This window comes from Capricornis sumatraensis, chromosome 4 (assembly GCF_032405125.1).
Source record: "Capricornis sumatraensis isolate serow.1 chromosome 4, serow.2, whole genome shotgun sequence".
In the NCBI taxonomy this organism is placed as follows: Eukaryota; Metazoa; Chordata; class Mammalia; order Artiodactyla; family Bovidae; genus Capricornis; species Capricornis sumatraensis.
This window is the reverse complement of record NC_091072.1, coordinates 73,605,951-73,616,836: the sequence shown is the minus strand read 5'-3', so window position 1 is coordinate 73,616,836 and position 10,886 is coordinate 73,605,951.

The following is a 10,886-nucleotide window of genomic DNA, read 5'->3' as shown; positions in this document are numbered from 1 at the left end:
TACCCCTCGCCATCCCAGCTCAGCAGGAAGTAGCCTGAGAGACCTCAACACCCCTATTCCCAAAGAACTGGGCCTCCCATCTCTTGAGAGGGAAATGTTAGGTAATAGAATAGGAAAAAGGAAACCAAAATGGCAGTGGCTAAAAGATAAACAGAAAAGCCCATGAAAATGGAACAAAAGAAAATCCGCAGACCAGAGTGAGAACCTCAGGTGAAACAAATGTGCCCCCTTTCTGGCTAGCCCCAATTTGCACAGGGCAGGCGAGGGGGGAGGAGACAAAACGTATTTTAAAAAAGGGAGCCAAGATACGTTGGGGCCTCTCCTTTGGGGTGGCCTGCCCTCATGCCTTGAAGGTATACTATCCTGTTTGCCAAATAAAAGTCTGAGCTGTAACCGAGCTATAATGCTAGTCTACCATTTCAAATCTTTGTTGTGGAGAGACAGAACCAAGGAAATTACACACTGTCTCAACAGGATCAGAACTCTGGGGAACTCCTACATCTAAGAAGTAGCATGGGTGCACACTCAATGGTGTCCAACTCTATACCCCCATGGATGGTGGCCCACCAGGAATTTTTGTTCCATGGAATTTTCCAGGCAAGAATCCTGAGTTGGTTCAAGTAGGTTGCCATTTCCTACTCCAGGGAAACTTCCCAACTCAGGGGTTGAACCTGAGGTAGGCAAGGGATTAATCAGTTCAGATCACTCAGTCATGTCTGACTCTTTGTGACCCCATGGACTGCAGCACACCAAACTTCCCTGTCCATCACCAACTCTTGGAGCTTACTCAAACTCATGTTCATAGAGTCGGTGATGCCATCCAACCATCTCATCCTCTGTCGCCCGCTTCTGCTCCCACCTTCAATCCTTCCCAGCATCAGAGTCTTTTCCAATGAGTCCATTCTTTGCCAAAGTATTGGAGTTTCAGCTTCAGCATCAGTCCTTCCAATGAATACCCAGGACCAATTTCCTTTAGGATGGACTGGTTGGCTCTCCTTGTAGTCCAAGGGACTCTCAAGAGTCTTCTCCAACACCACAGTTCAAAAGCATCAGTTCTTTAACACTCAGCTTTCTTTATGGTTCAACTCTCACATCCATACATGGGATGGGAGAACCATAGCTTTGACTAGAGGGACCTTTTTTGGAAAAGTAATGTCTCTGCTTTTTAATATGCTGTCTAGGTTTGTCACAGCTTTTCTTCCAAGGAGCAAGTGTCTTTTAATTTCATGGCTGCAGTCACCATCTGCAGTGATTTTGGAGCCCCTGAAAATAAAGTCTGTCACTGTTTCCATTGTTTCCCCATCTATTTGCCATGAAGTGATGGGACCAGATGCCATGATCTTAGTTTTCTGAATGTTGAGTTTTAAGCCAACTTTTTCACTCTCCTCTTTCACTTTCACTAAGAGGCTCTTTATTTCTTCTTTGCTTTCTGCCATAAGGCTGGTGTCATCTGCATATCTGAGGTTATTGATATTTCTCCCAGCAATCTTGATTCCAGCTTGTGCTTCTTCCAGCCCAGCATTTCTCATGATGTACTCTACATACATGTTAAATAAGCAGGGTGACGCTATACAGCATTGACGTACTCCTTTTCCAATTTGGAACCATTCTGTTGTTCCATGTCTAGTTCTAACTGTTGCTTCCTGACTTGCAAACAGATTTCTCAGGAGGCAGGTCAGGTGGCCTGGTAGTCCCATCTCTTTAAGAATTTCCCACAAATTGTGGTGATCCACACAGTTAAAGACTTTGGCGTAGTCAATAAAGCAGAAGTAGTTATTTTTCTGGAACTCTCTTGCCTTTTCAATGATCCAGAGGATGTTGCCAATTTGATCTCTGGTTCCTCTGCTTTTTCTAAATCCAGCTTGCACATCTGGAAGTTCATGGTTCACATACTGTTGAAGCCTGGCTTGGAGAATTTTGAGCATTACTTTGCTAGCCTGTGAGATGAATGCATTGTGCGGTAGTTTGAGCATTCTTTGGCATTACCTTTTTTGGGGATTGGAATGAAAACTGACCTTTTCCAGTCCTGTGGCCACTGCTGAGTTTTCCAAATTTGCTGGCATATTGAGTGCAGCACTTTCACAGCATCATCTTTTAGGATTTGAAATAACTCAACTGGAGTTCCATCACCTTCATTAGCTTTGTTCATAGTGATTCCTAAGGCCCACTTTACTTTGCATTCTAGGATGTCTGGCTCTAGGTGAGTGATCACACCATTGTGATTATCTTGGTCATGAAGATCTTTTTTGTATAGTTCTTTTGTGTACTCTTGACACCTCTTCTTAATATCTTCTGCTTCTGTCAGGTTCATACCAATTCTGTCCTTTATTGTGCCTCTTTGCATGAAATATTCCTTTGGTATCTCAATAATTGTGTCTAATAAGCACAGAGAAATGAGTCCTATAGTACTCTCTGAAACAGATAATGTTATTTCCATAGATACAACAATGATTCAAGTTTAAACATTTTTTGGCTTGAATTTTATGCATCTTTGATAGTTACAGTACTATTTCATTAGAAAATTATGCAGACATCTGCCTCACTTTTCTATCTGATCAGGATGAGAAAATGAACTTACTGACCCTTTAGGCTCTGTTCACTCAGGAGGTATTAATAGAAAGTGTCATAAATAAACCAGAAGGAAAGTGAAATAAATGCTAAGTTTACAAAGGTCCATCTGGTCAAGGCTATGGTTTTTCCAGTTTTGTATGGATGTGAGAGTTGGACTGTGAAGAAAGCTGAGGGCCAAAGAATTGATGCTTTTGAACTGTGGTGTTGGAGAAGACTCTTGAGAGTGCCTTGGACTGCAAGGAGATCCAACCAGTCCATTCTAAAGGAGATCAGTCCTGGGTGTTCTTTGGAAGGAATGATGCTAAAGCTGAAACTCTAGTACTTTGGCCACCTCATGCAAAGAGTTGACTCATTGGAAAAGACTCTGATGCTGGGAAGGGATTGGGGGCAGGAGGAGAAGGGGACGACGAAGGATGAGATGGCTGGATGGCATCACCAACTCGATGGACATGAGTGAGTGAACTCCAGGAGTTGGTGATGGACAGGGAGGCCTGGCGTGCTGCAATTCATGGGGTCGCAAAGAGTCAGAAACAACGGAGTGACTGAACTGAACTGACTGACTAGATAGCTGATGTCTTGACAACTGTTATGGAATGTATTTTAAATCTGCCCTTCCCCCAAAAAAAAATAAATAAATAAAAATAAATCTGCCCTTCCCTATCTTGCTTTGGGTTGAACATTTGCTGATGTCCCTGGAATTCACAGAATCAGCTCTTCCTCAGGCTATCCTCCCAGGCCCTTCCCCCTTTCTGTAGGGCCCTAGGACCTCATCCTTGGGGAAGATGTACATCTGCTCATGTGCCTAAAGATAGCTAATTCATCCACTCAATGGTAAATTCCTAGAAGCAGGGAACACAATCCACTCACCTTCCTTTTTATCAAAATACTGAACACAATACTGAGTACAGTACTGAATACAGAATACTGGGTACAATACTGAATATATGTTTTCTAAGTGCCTATTTTTTAAATCTCAAGATCTAGCCAATCTTCCCACTTTCCCTTCTCACCCTATCTTAAAATTCAAACTTCACGGTGGCACAGTAACATCATAAATTCAGATTTATACTGATCCTAAAGGGCTCTTAGATTTGGGGGTTTTTTTCCCTCTTGAGTCACTTGTATGATCCAAGCCAAAAATAAATAAGATAAAGAGTATCTGTTTTCAATTGTAGGTTAGTTTTAGAAAAAATACAAGTGATGAAATTCAATGTTTGTGTCTTATGGATATTCCATTGATATACATCCTTTTGTTTCTAGGTGTTCTCTACTCTATAAGGATTACTCTGTAAGGATTACCAAAAAATGGAAGTTACACACAAGAAAAATAAGAAGCCTTCTGAAAAGTCCTTATGAAGAGTGAATTTTCAATATATAGCAAATTATACTGCAGAATTCCCATCAGAATTCTTATAGCCTTCAATTGTTTAAGACATTGATTTCCAAATCAATAATCATAGTCAACTCAAAAATATCTTTGTCTTTTAGAACCTAGGACAGGATGTTCTCACTTTAAAATTTTTTTATTTTCTAGTTAGTGTCAGAAAACAATCTATATTATGCCAAATCGATCTGAATATTAGGAGTTATATAATGGCTACAGAAAATTTTTCACTAACCATATTAAATGTGATGCTCTATTCACTCAATTCTCTCCAAACAGGGCAAGGTAATTAAGGCTTTCATAAACTCCTTTTTAGAATGGGCAATAATTACGAGGAGAATGAATGGCCATGTTTTTATTTAAATTTGGTTCAGCCCAGAGGCCCCCGGTGGGAGTGCACATGGCTAGCACAGAGCTTGTGCTGGGTAGCATGCTGTCTGGGGCTCGGTGAATTAAAAAAAAACAAAACTTGGTTCACTACTGTGCACCTCATTCTTATAAAGAAACTTGACTCATTTACCACAAACATAAATATCTAAGATTTAAATATTTGTGTATTCATCCTTATACTTCTTGAAAGTATTTTTGGGAGTACAAAGGAAAATTGTTTAAAAAAAAAAAGTCCCTTTTCGCTCATATGGCAGTATTGTGGGAGACGTGGTATGACACTGCAGAAAACACAAGAAACAAAGAAGATAATAAATGTTAAGTATACCTGAGGTGTCAAGCTCCTCTGTAAGCCTTAGGGTTCTAGACACTAGCTCCATCTTGCTAAAGTCATAACTGCTATGCCTAAGACTTCTTTCAACTCCAGGCATGGGGAAGAAAACCAAAGAAGGGGAAAAAAGTACCCACTGAGATAAAAACAAGAATGCACTATTAAAAAAAAAGGTGGAGGGGGAGACACTATAATATGATCTGTGGTGCTGATTTCCTCTTTCTTGATGTTTTCTGTACTGGAGAAATTATTCTGACTGGAAAGTGAAGTCTAGTGTTTGGGGAAGGGAAAGATGCAGGAATATTGCATACTATATCTACATTCTAAACAACACTAACTCACTGCTCTATGTTATATACACTTGGGTAATTATTTTTAAAGCTGTCATCTGTACTCACCATGAAGCTCTTCAAGCGCCACCAAGAGACATACATGTTTCAGTCAACACTGTCCTGTTTAGAAAACAGGCAAGAAAAGAATCCAGCTGCTCTATTTCCCTAGAGTAAACATTCCAGCAGTTGGCTCCAATGCATTCCATGAGAGTCAGGAAAATTTAAGACCGAGGCCATAGAAATGTCATCCTGCATACTGATTACACAATGAGAAGATACCTCTAATCAGGCTACCACAAAGATCCCCCTCTCCCAAAATATGCTCAGCATTAAAAATAGATGAACCGTTTAATCAGAAATGGGCTCTTCTCACAAAACCCAAAAGACTCCAGAATTTTGCAATAGTCTTACTCTGAATATACTAATGTAATTCTTGCTTGAAAAAAGCAGTGAAAAATATTAAGAGTAGTTATACATAAGAGCTTACCAATTATGCTTAAATTAAAATGTAAAATCATTTATGGAAAAAAAGCTAAGTATGCAGGATGCCCATTTACCCACATTAGCTTGGGCAAAGAGGGGAGGTCATTGAGGGAAGACCCTACAGATACAAACCTGAATGTGTGCAATACTTCTGGGGCAAAGGCTTGGTGCTTAATATCATAATGTTTAAAAATTAAGAAGGCTGTTTTCATTGGCTGCTGTAATCTCTGATGCCTCACTGACTAGTTAAACTATTGGGTATGCTCTGGATGCCTTTTTTATTAGGCCAGCACACAGTTATGTAGCAGCAGCTGCTCAATAATGTAGTATGTAGCAGCAGCTGTTCAATTCAATACTGAGCAGCTGCTTGGTATTGAACTGCATTTTTCTGAAACTCTGGGTATACACTGTCAGTTCAGTTCAGTTCAGTCACTCAGTCATGTCCGACTCTTTGCGACCCCATGAATCACAGCACGCCTAGGCCTCCCTGTCCATCACCAACTCCCGGAGTTCACTCAGACTCACGTCCATCAAGTCAGTGATGCCATCCAGCCATCTCATCCTCTGTCGTCCCCTTCTCCTCCTGCCCCCAGTCCCTCCCAGCATCAGAGTCTTTTCCAATGAGTCAACTCTTCGCATGAGGTGGCCAAAGTACTGGAGTTTCAGCTTTAGCATCATTCCTTCCAAAGAAATCCCAGGGCTGATCTCCTTCAGAATGGACTGGTTGGATCTCCTTGCAGTCCAAGGGAATCTCAAGAGTCTTCTCCAACACCACAGTTCAAAAGCATCAATGCTTCAGTGCTCAGCCTTCTTCACAGTCCAACTCTCACATCCATACACGACCACTGGAAAAACCATAGCCTTGACTAGACGGACCTTAGTTGGCAAAGTAATGTCTCTGCTTTTGAATATACTATCTAGGTTGGTCATAACTTTTCTTCCAAGGAGTAAGGGTCTTTTAATTTCATGGCTGCAATCACCATCTGCAGTGATTTTGGAGCCAAAAAAAATAAAGTCTGACACTGTTTCCACTGTTTTCCCATCTATTTCCCATGAGGTGATGGGACCAGATGCCATGATCTTCGTTTTCTGAATGTTGAGCTTTAGGCCAACTTTTTCACTCTCCTCTTTCACTTTCATTAAGAGGCTTTTTAGTTCTTCTTCACTTTCTGCCATAAGGGTGGTGTCATCTGCATATCTGAGGTTCTTGATATTTCTCCCAGCAATCTTGATTCCAGCTTGTGTTTCTTCCAGTCCAGCGTTTCTCATGATGTACTCTGCATAGAAGTTAGAAATAAGCAGGGTGACAATATACAGCCTTGACGTACTCCTTTTCCTATTTGGAACCAGTCTGTTGTTCCATGTCCAGTTCTAACTGCTGCTTCCTGACCTGCATACAGATTTCTCAAGAGGCAGGTCAGGTGGTCTGGTATTCCCATCTCTCTCAGAATTTTCCACAGTTTATTGTGATCCGCACAGTCAAAGGCTTTGGCATAGTCAATAAAGCAGAAATAGATGTTTTTCTGGAACTCTCTTGCTTTTTCCATGATCCAGTGAATGTTGCCAATTTGATCTCTGGTTCCTCTGCCTTTTCTAAAACCAGCTTGAACATCAGGAAGTTCACGGTGCACGTATTGCTGAAGCCTGGCTTGGAGAATTTTGAGCATTACTTTACTAGCATGTGAGATGAGTGCAATTGTGCGGTAGTTTGAGCATTCTTTAGCATTGCCTTTCTTTGGAATTGGAATAAAAACTGACCTTTTCCAGTCCTGTGGCCACTGCTGACTGTTAGAGCATCCTTTTAAAATTGACTCCAGTGTTAAACCTTAGGAATTGAGTGAGTATGTACATTTAGGTTAATCTTAAGACTGAATATATTGGGACTTCCCCTGAACGTATTGGGTAAAGACTCTCTACTTTCACTGGAGGTGGACATCAGTTTGATTCCAGGTGGGGGATCCCGCATGCCACCCAGTAGGGTCAAAAGGGGGAGATTGATTATATTATTGTCTATATAAGCACATATCATAGAAATCCAGATTTGTAAATCATAATGATTAAATGCTCTTAACTTAGCAAAAATGTTTACCCAAGACTCAATCTTTAAACATCAGTCTCGTCCACTGGTTTTGGCATGATCTAGTTTTTGCTTTATATCAAGTTTTCTGATTACAGGAGTTGTATGACCTGAGGGGTATACTTATAAATAAACTTCTGAAAACTCTAGTCTATTCCTAGTAACATACAATTAAAGATGGAGATAAGCTACAGAAACACCCCCAAGAACTTAATCTCTGTTTAACCAACCACCTTATCTTTCTCATGAGCTGTATAACAGGATTCTTTTTGCTTTTCTCTTTCCCCAAACATTCTCTGGTAATGAAACTACTGAGAAATGAGCATCTGGACACTTGCCCAGGGAGGGAAGAAAAATCCAACAAACTGATTCACCTAGAGTTGCTGTCTCTGTATAAAGAAACCGAAACACTGAAATTCATTTTTTAAGTTTCTTTTTCAAATAAGAGCTGATAAATGATGTTAATTCAGTTTTACTTTTAAGATCACAAGCTCTCTAACCTGGGATGCAAGGCTGTTGCTCTTATCAGGAATTTCAAAAGCCACAAAGTAGAAACGAGGGAATTTTAAAGAATCATCTTGGAAAAAATATCCCTGCCACTCAAAGGATCAAATCATTATAAATGAACAAAGGCAATGTCTGGATTTTTTTTTTTAAAATCTTACTGAAAGGTCCTAAGTTTTAAAATAAGGCAGCAAGGTTTATGCTGAAAGAGGAAAATGATGCTCAAACATACAAAGGCTGCAAGGCTTGCAAACTCAGTGTTTTGGGGGCTGGAAGGAAAGGAGAGAAGGCACAGACTGTATTACATTAAGAATGGATAACTGCCATTCAGTGTAAGCCAACTGCACTTCCACGAAGGGGGATGAGCCTGGTGTTCAAAATCCTCTGACTTTTAGATCAGATCAGTATGCAGAAACTTTCAAGTTTTAGGTATTAAATGATTTATTACAAAAATTTTGTGGAAAAAAAATCCTGGTTAGGAAGAAGAGTCCAAAAAGAATCTATAATCCACATGTGGGCAGGCAGTTTGTGACATGCAGACTTATCTTCCAAGTCCCAGTCTAGTTCTAGTCTCATACTACTTGGTATAAAAAACTTTAAATGCTTAGAATTCCCTAGGAGAGTCAGCATTAGAAATATTAGAAATATTTCCAAACTCTATTAGGAAATAGACTTTGGCCTAGAAATGGTGTTTGAGTATTAACGGAAAAAGTGGGAAGAAAAGATGGGACTATACATACATTAGGAAGAAAACTAGTATCTCCATTATCTTCTGTTGGGCATAAAGTTCAATGTTAGAATTCTTTTCATACCTAAAGTGCTAGAATGGGCTGAGTTACAATGCAGCATGGAAAGCTGATCATTGGTTAAAGAATGACCAGAATCCAGAATGACTTCTGGATATTACTAGGTGTTACTAGGTATTAAGCTCTTTGGAAAATACCATCATATCTCTGAAGAAAAATTCAAGAAAAATAACAAGAAAGAAAATAACAATCACAGAGCATGCCAGCAACCAGGATGAAATACAACTGCAAAATAAAAGAAATGTTTTCTTTGGAATTGATGTGCTAGTATCAGTAGTTACCAAGGATAGGTTGATTAAATCCAAGTCAAGTTTAACTGGCCATAGTCAAGTATCACTTTAAAAGTAAGTCAACTTGACCAGCTCATTCTGAAAAAGAACAGTGCTCTTTTTCCTTTGTCACTTGTGATTCAGACAAAATATCTGGTTTATCCGAACAACATTCTTTAAAAAAAAATACAAAACATCATTTTTATATAAAACTCCACGCAAACTAGTCTGTTCAGGTTTACATAAATATACACACACACATACTTTTAAAATTCCAGAAGTCCAGACACAAGCCCATAGGGGTGTGTGGCCATCACAGGCTAATCACTCACCTCTGGCAGTTGTGGACTGTTGTGAGGTGGGTGGGTCTCTGACCTACACTTAACAGCTGTCAGCTTTAACACTGTGACAAAATCTACCCTATGAGGAAATCTTTACCTTTAGTTCAAAACAACTAAACAAAACTCACCACTGAACTAACAGAGAAATGTTAACAGGACACTCGGCACAAAAGGACTAAGAGAAAGTAGGTCTTATATAGTCCCTCCGGCTGTCAGTCATCTAGACACAAGTGAGTCAGCCTCCACGGTGTTCAGAAGGTAGAGTTCAGGTTGAACTGTCAATCCCAGATGGTACTGAGGACAAAAAGATGGAAAAGGGTTAGACTGATTTATAAGTATTTAAAATTGGCATTTAGGTACCTATAATCAGCATATAAAAGTAGCTCTTATTTCAGTTCTGCTATACTGATTTTCTTTCAGAAAATAAATGGCATACAGATATATGAATGGTTTACTGTATATAAAATAATTGACAGGAGCTGAAATTTGTTAAGGATTTGTTAATGCCAAATACAAAATTTGCACTTTAACTATTCTTGTGCCATTATCTCAGGATGGGTGTTTCTGATCCGGATATTAAGAGCAAATGTACTGTGAGCTTTTATACCTTAATATCAAGTGTGTTAGAACTCAAATTTCAGCGAGTTCCCTGGCGGTCCAGTGATTAGGATTTTGTGCTTTCCCTGCTGAGGGTTCGGGTTCAATCCCAGGTCAGGGAAATAAGATCCCAAAAGCTGCACAGTACAGCCAAAAGAGAGAAAATAAATCAAATTTCAAATAGTCTAAATCACGAGGCCTATTATCTGGGCTCTGTTATCCTTTGGCACCTGAGCAGAGAAAAGTCTTCCATTTAAAGAAAGAAACATAACATGGCATGTGCTTAGAGAACAGGAAAAAATCTATGGGTCCTGAACACTTATCAGACTGAATAAGAAGTACTTTAACTGCTTTTACAACACACTGCCAGGCACTTCCCTGGTGGTCCAGGGGTTAAGAATTCGCCTTGCCAGGCAGAAGATGTAGTTTGACCCCTGGTCAGGGAACTGTGATCCCACATGCCTGGGAGCAACTGAGCAAGCTCTGGCTCTGGAGCCCACAAGCAGCAACTAGAGAGAAGCCTGCGCACGGCAATGAAAGATCCCTTGAGACGCAACCAAGACCCACCGCAGATCAAAAATAAATATGGAAACAAAGCAAAAAAACATATTGCCAGACCCACTCCTGAAGAGTGGGTTTAATCCAGACTGTTTGTACTGGCATTTGTGAAGACGTAGCTTACTCTTTTTTTCTTCTCTGCATTCACCATGGGACAATCACTGGGTCTCCTTTTAGCCCTACTGGTATTACCTGGGGTTTTAGGAATGTTGTTGCCCCTGGTAACAGCCTCTTTGGGCCCTTTCA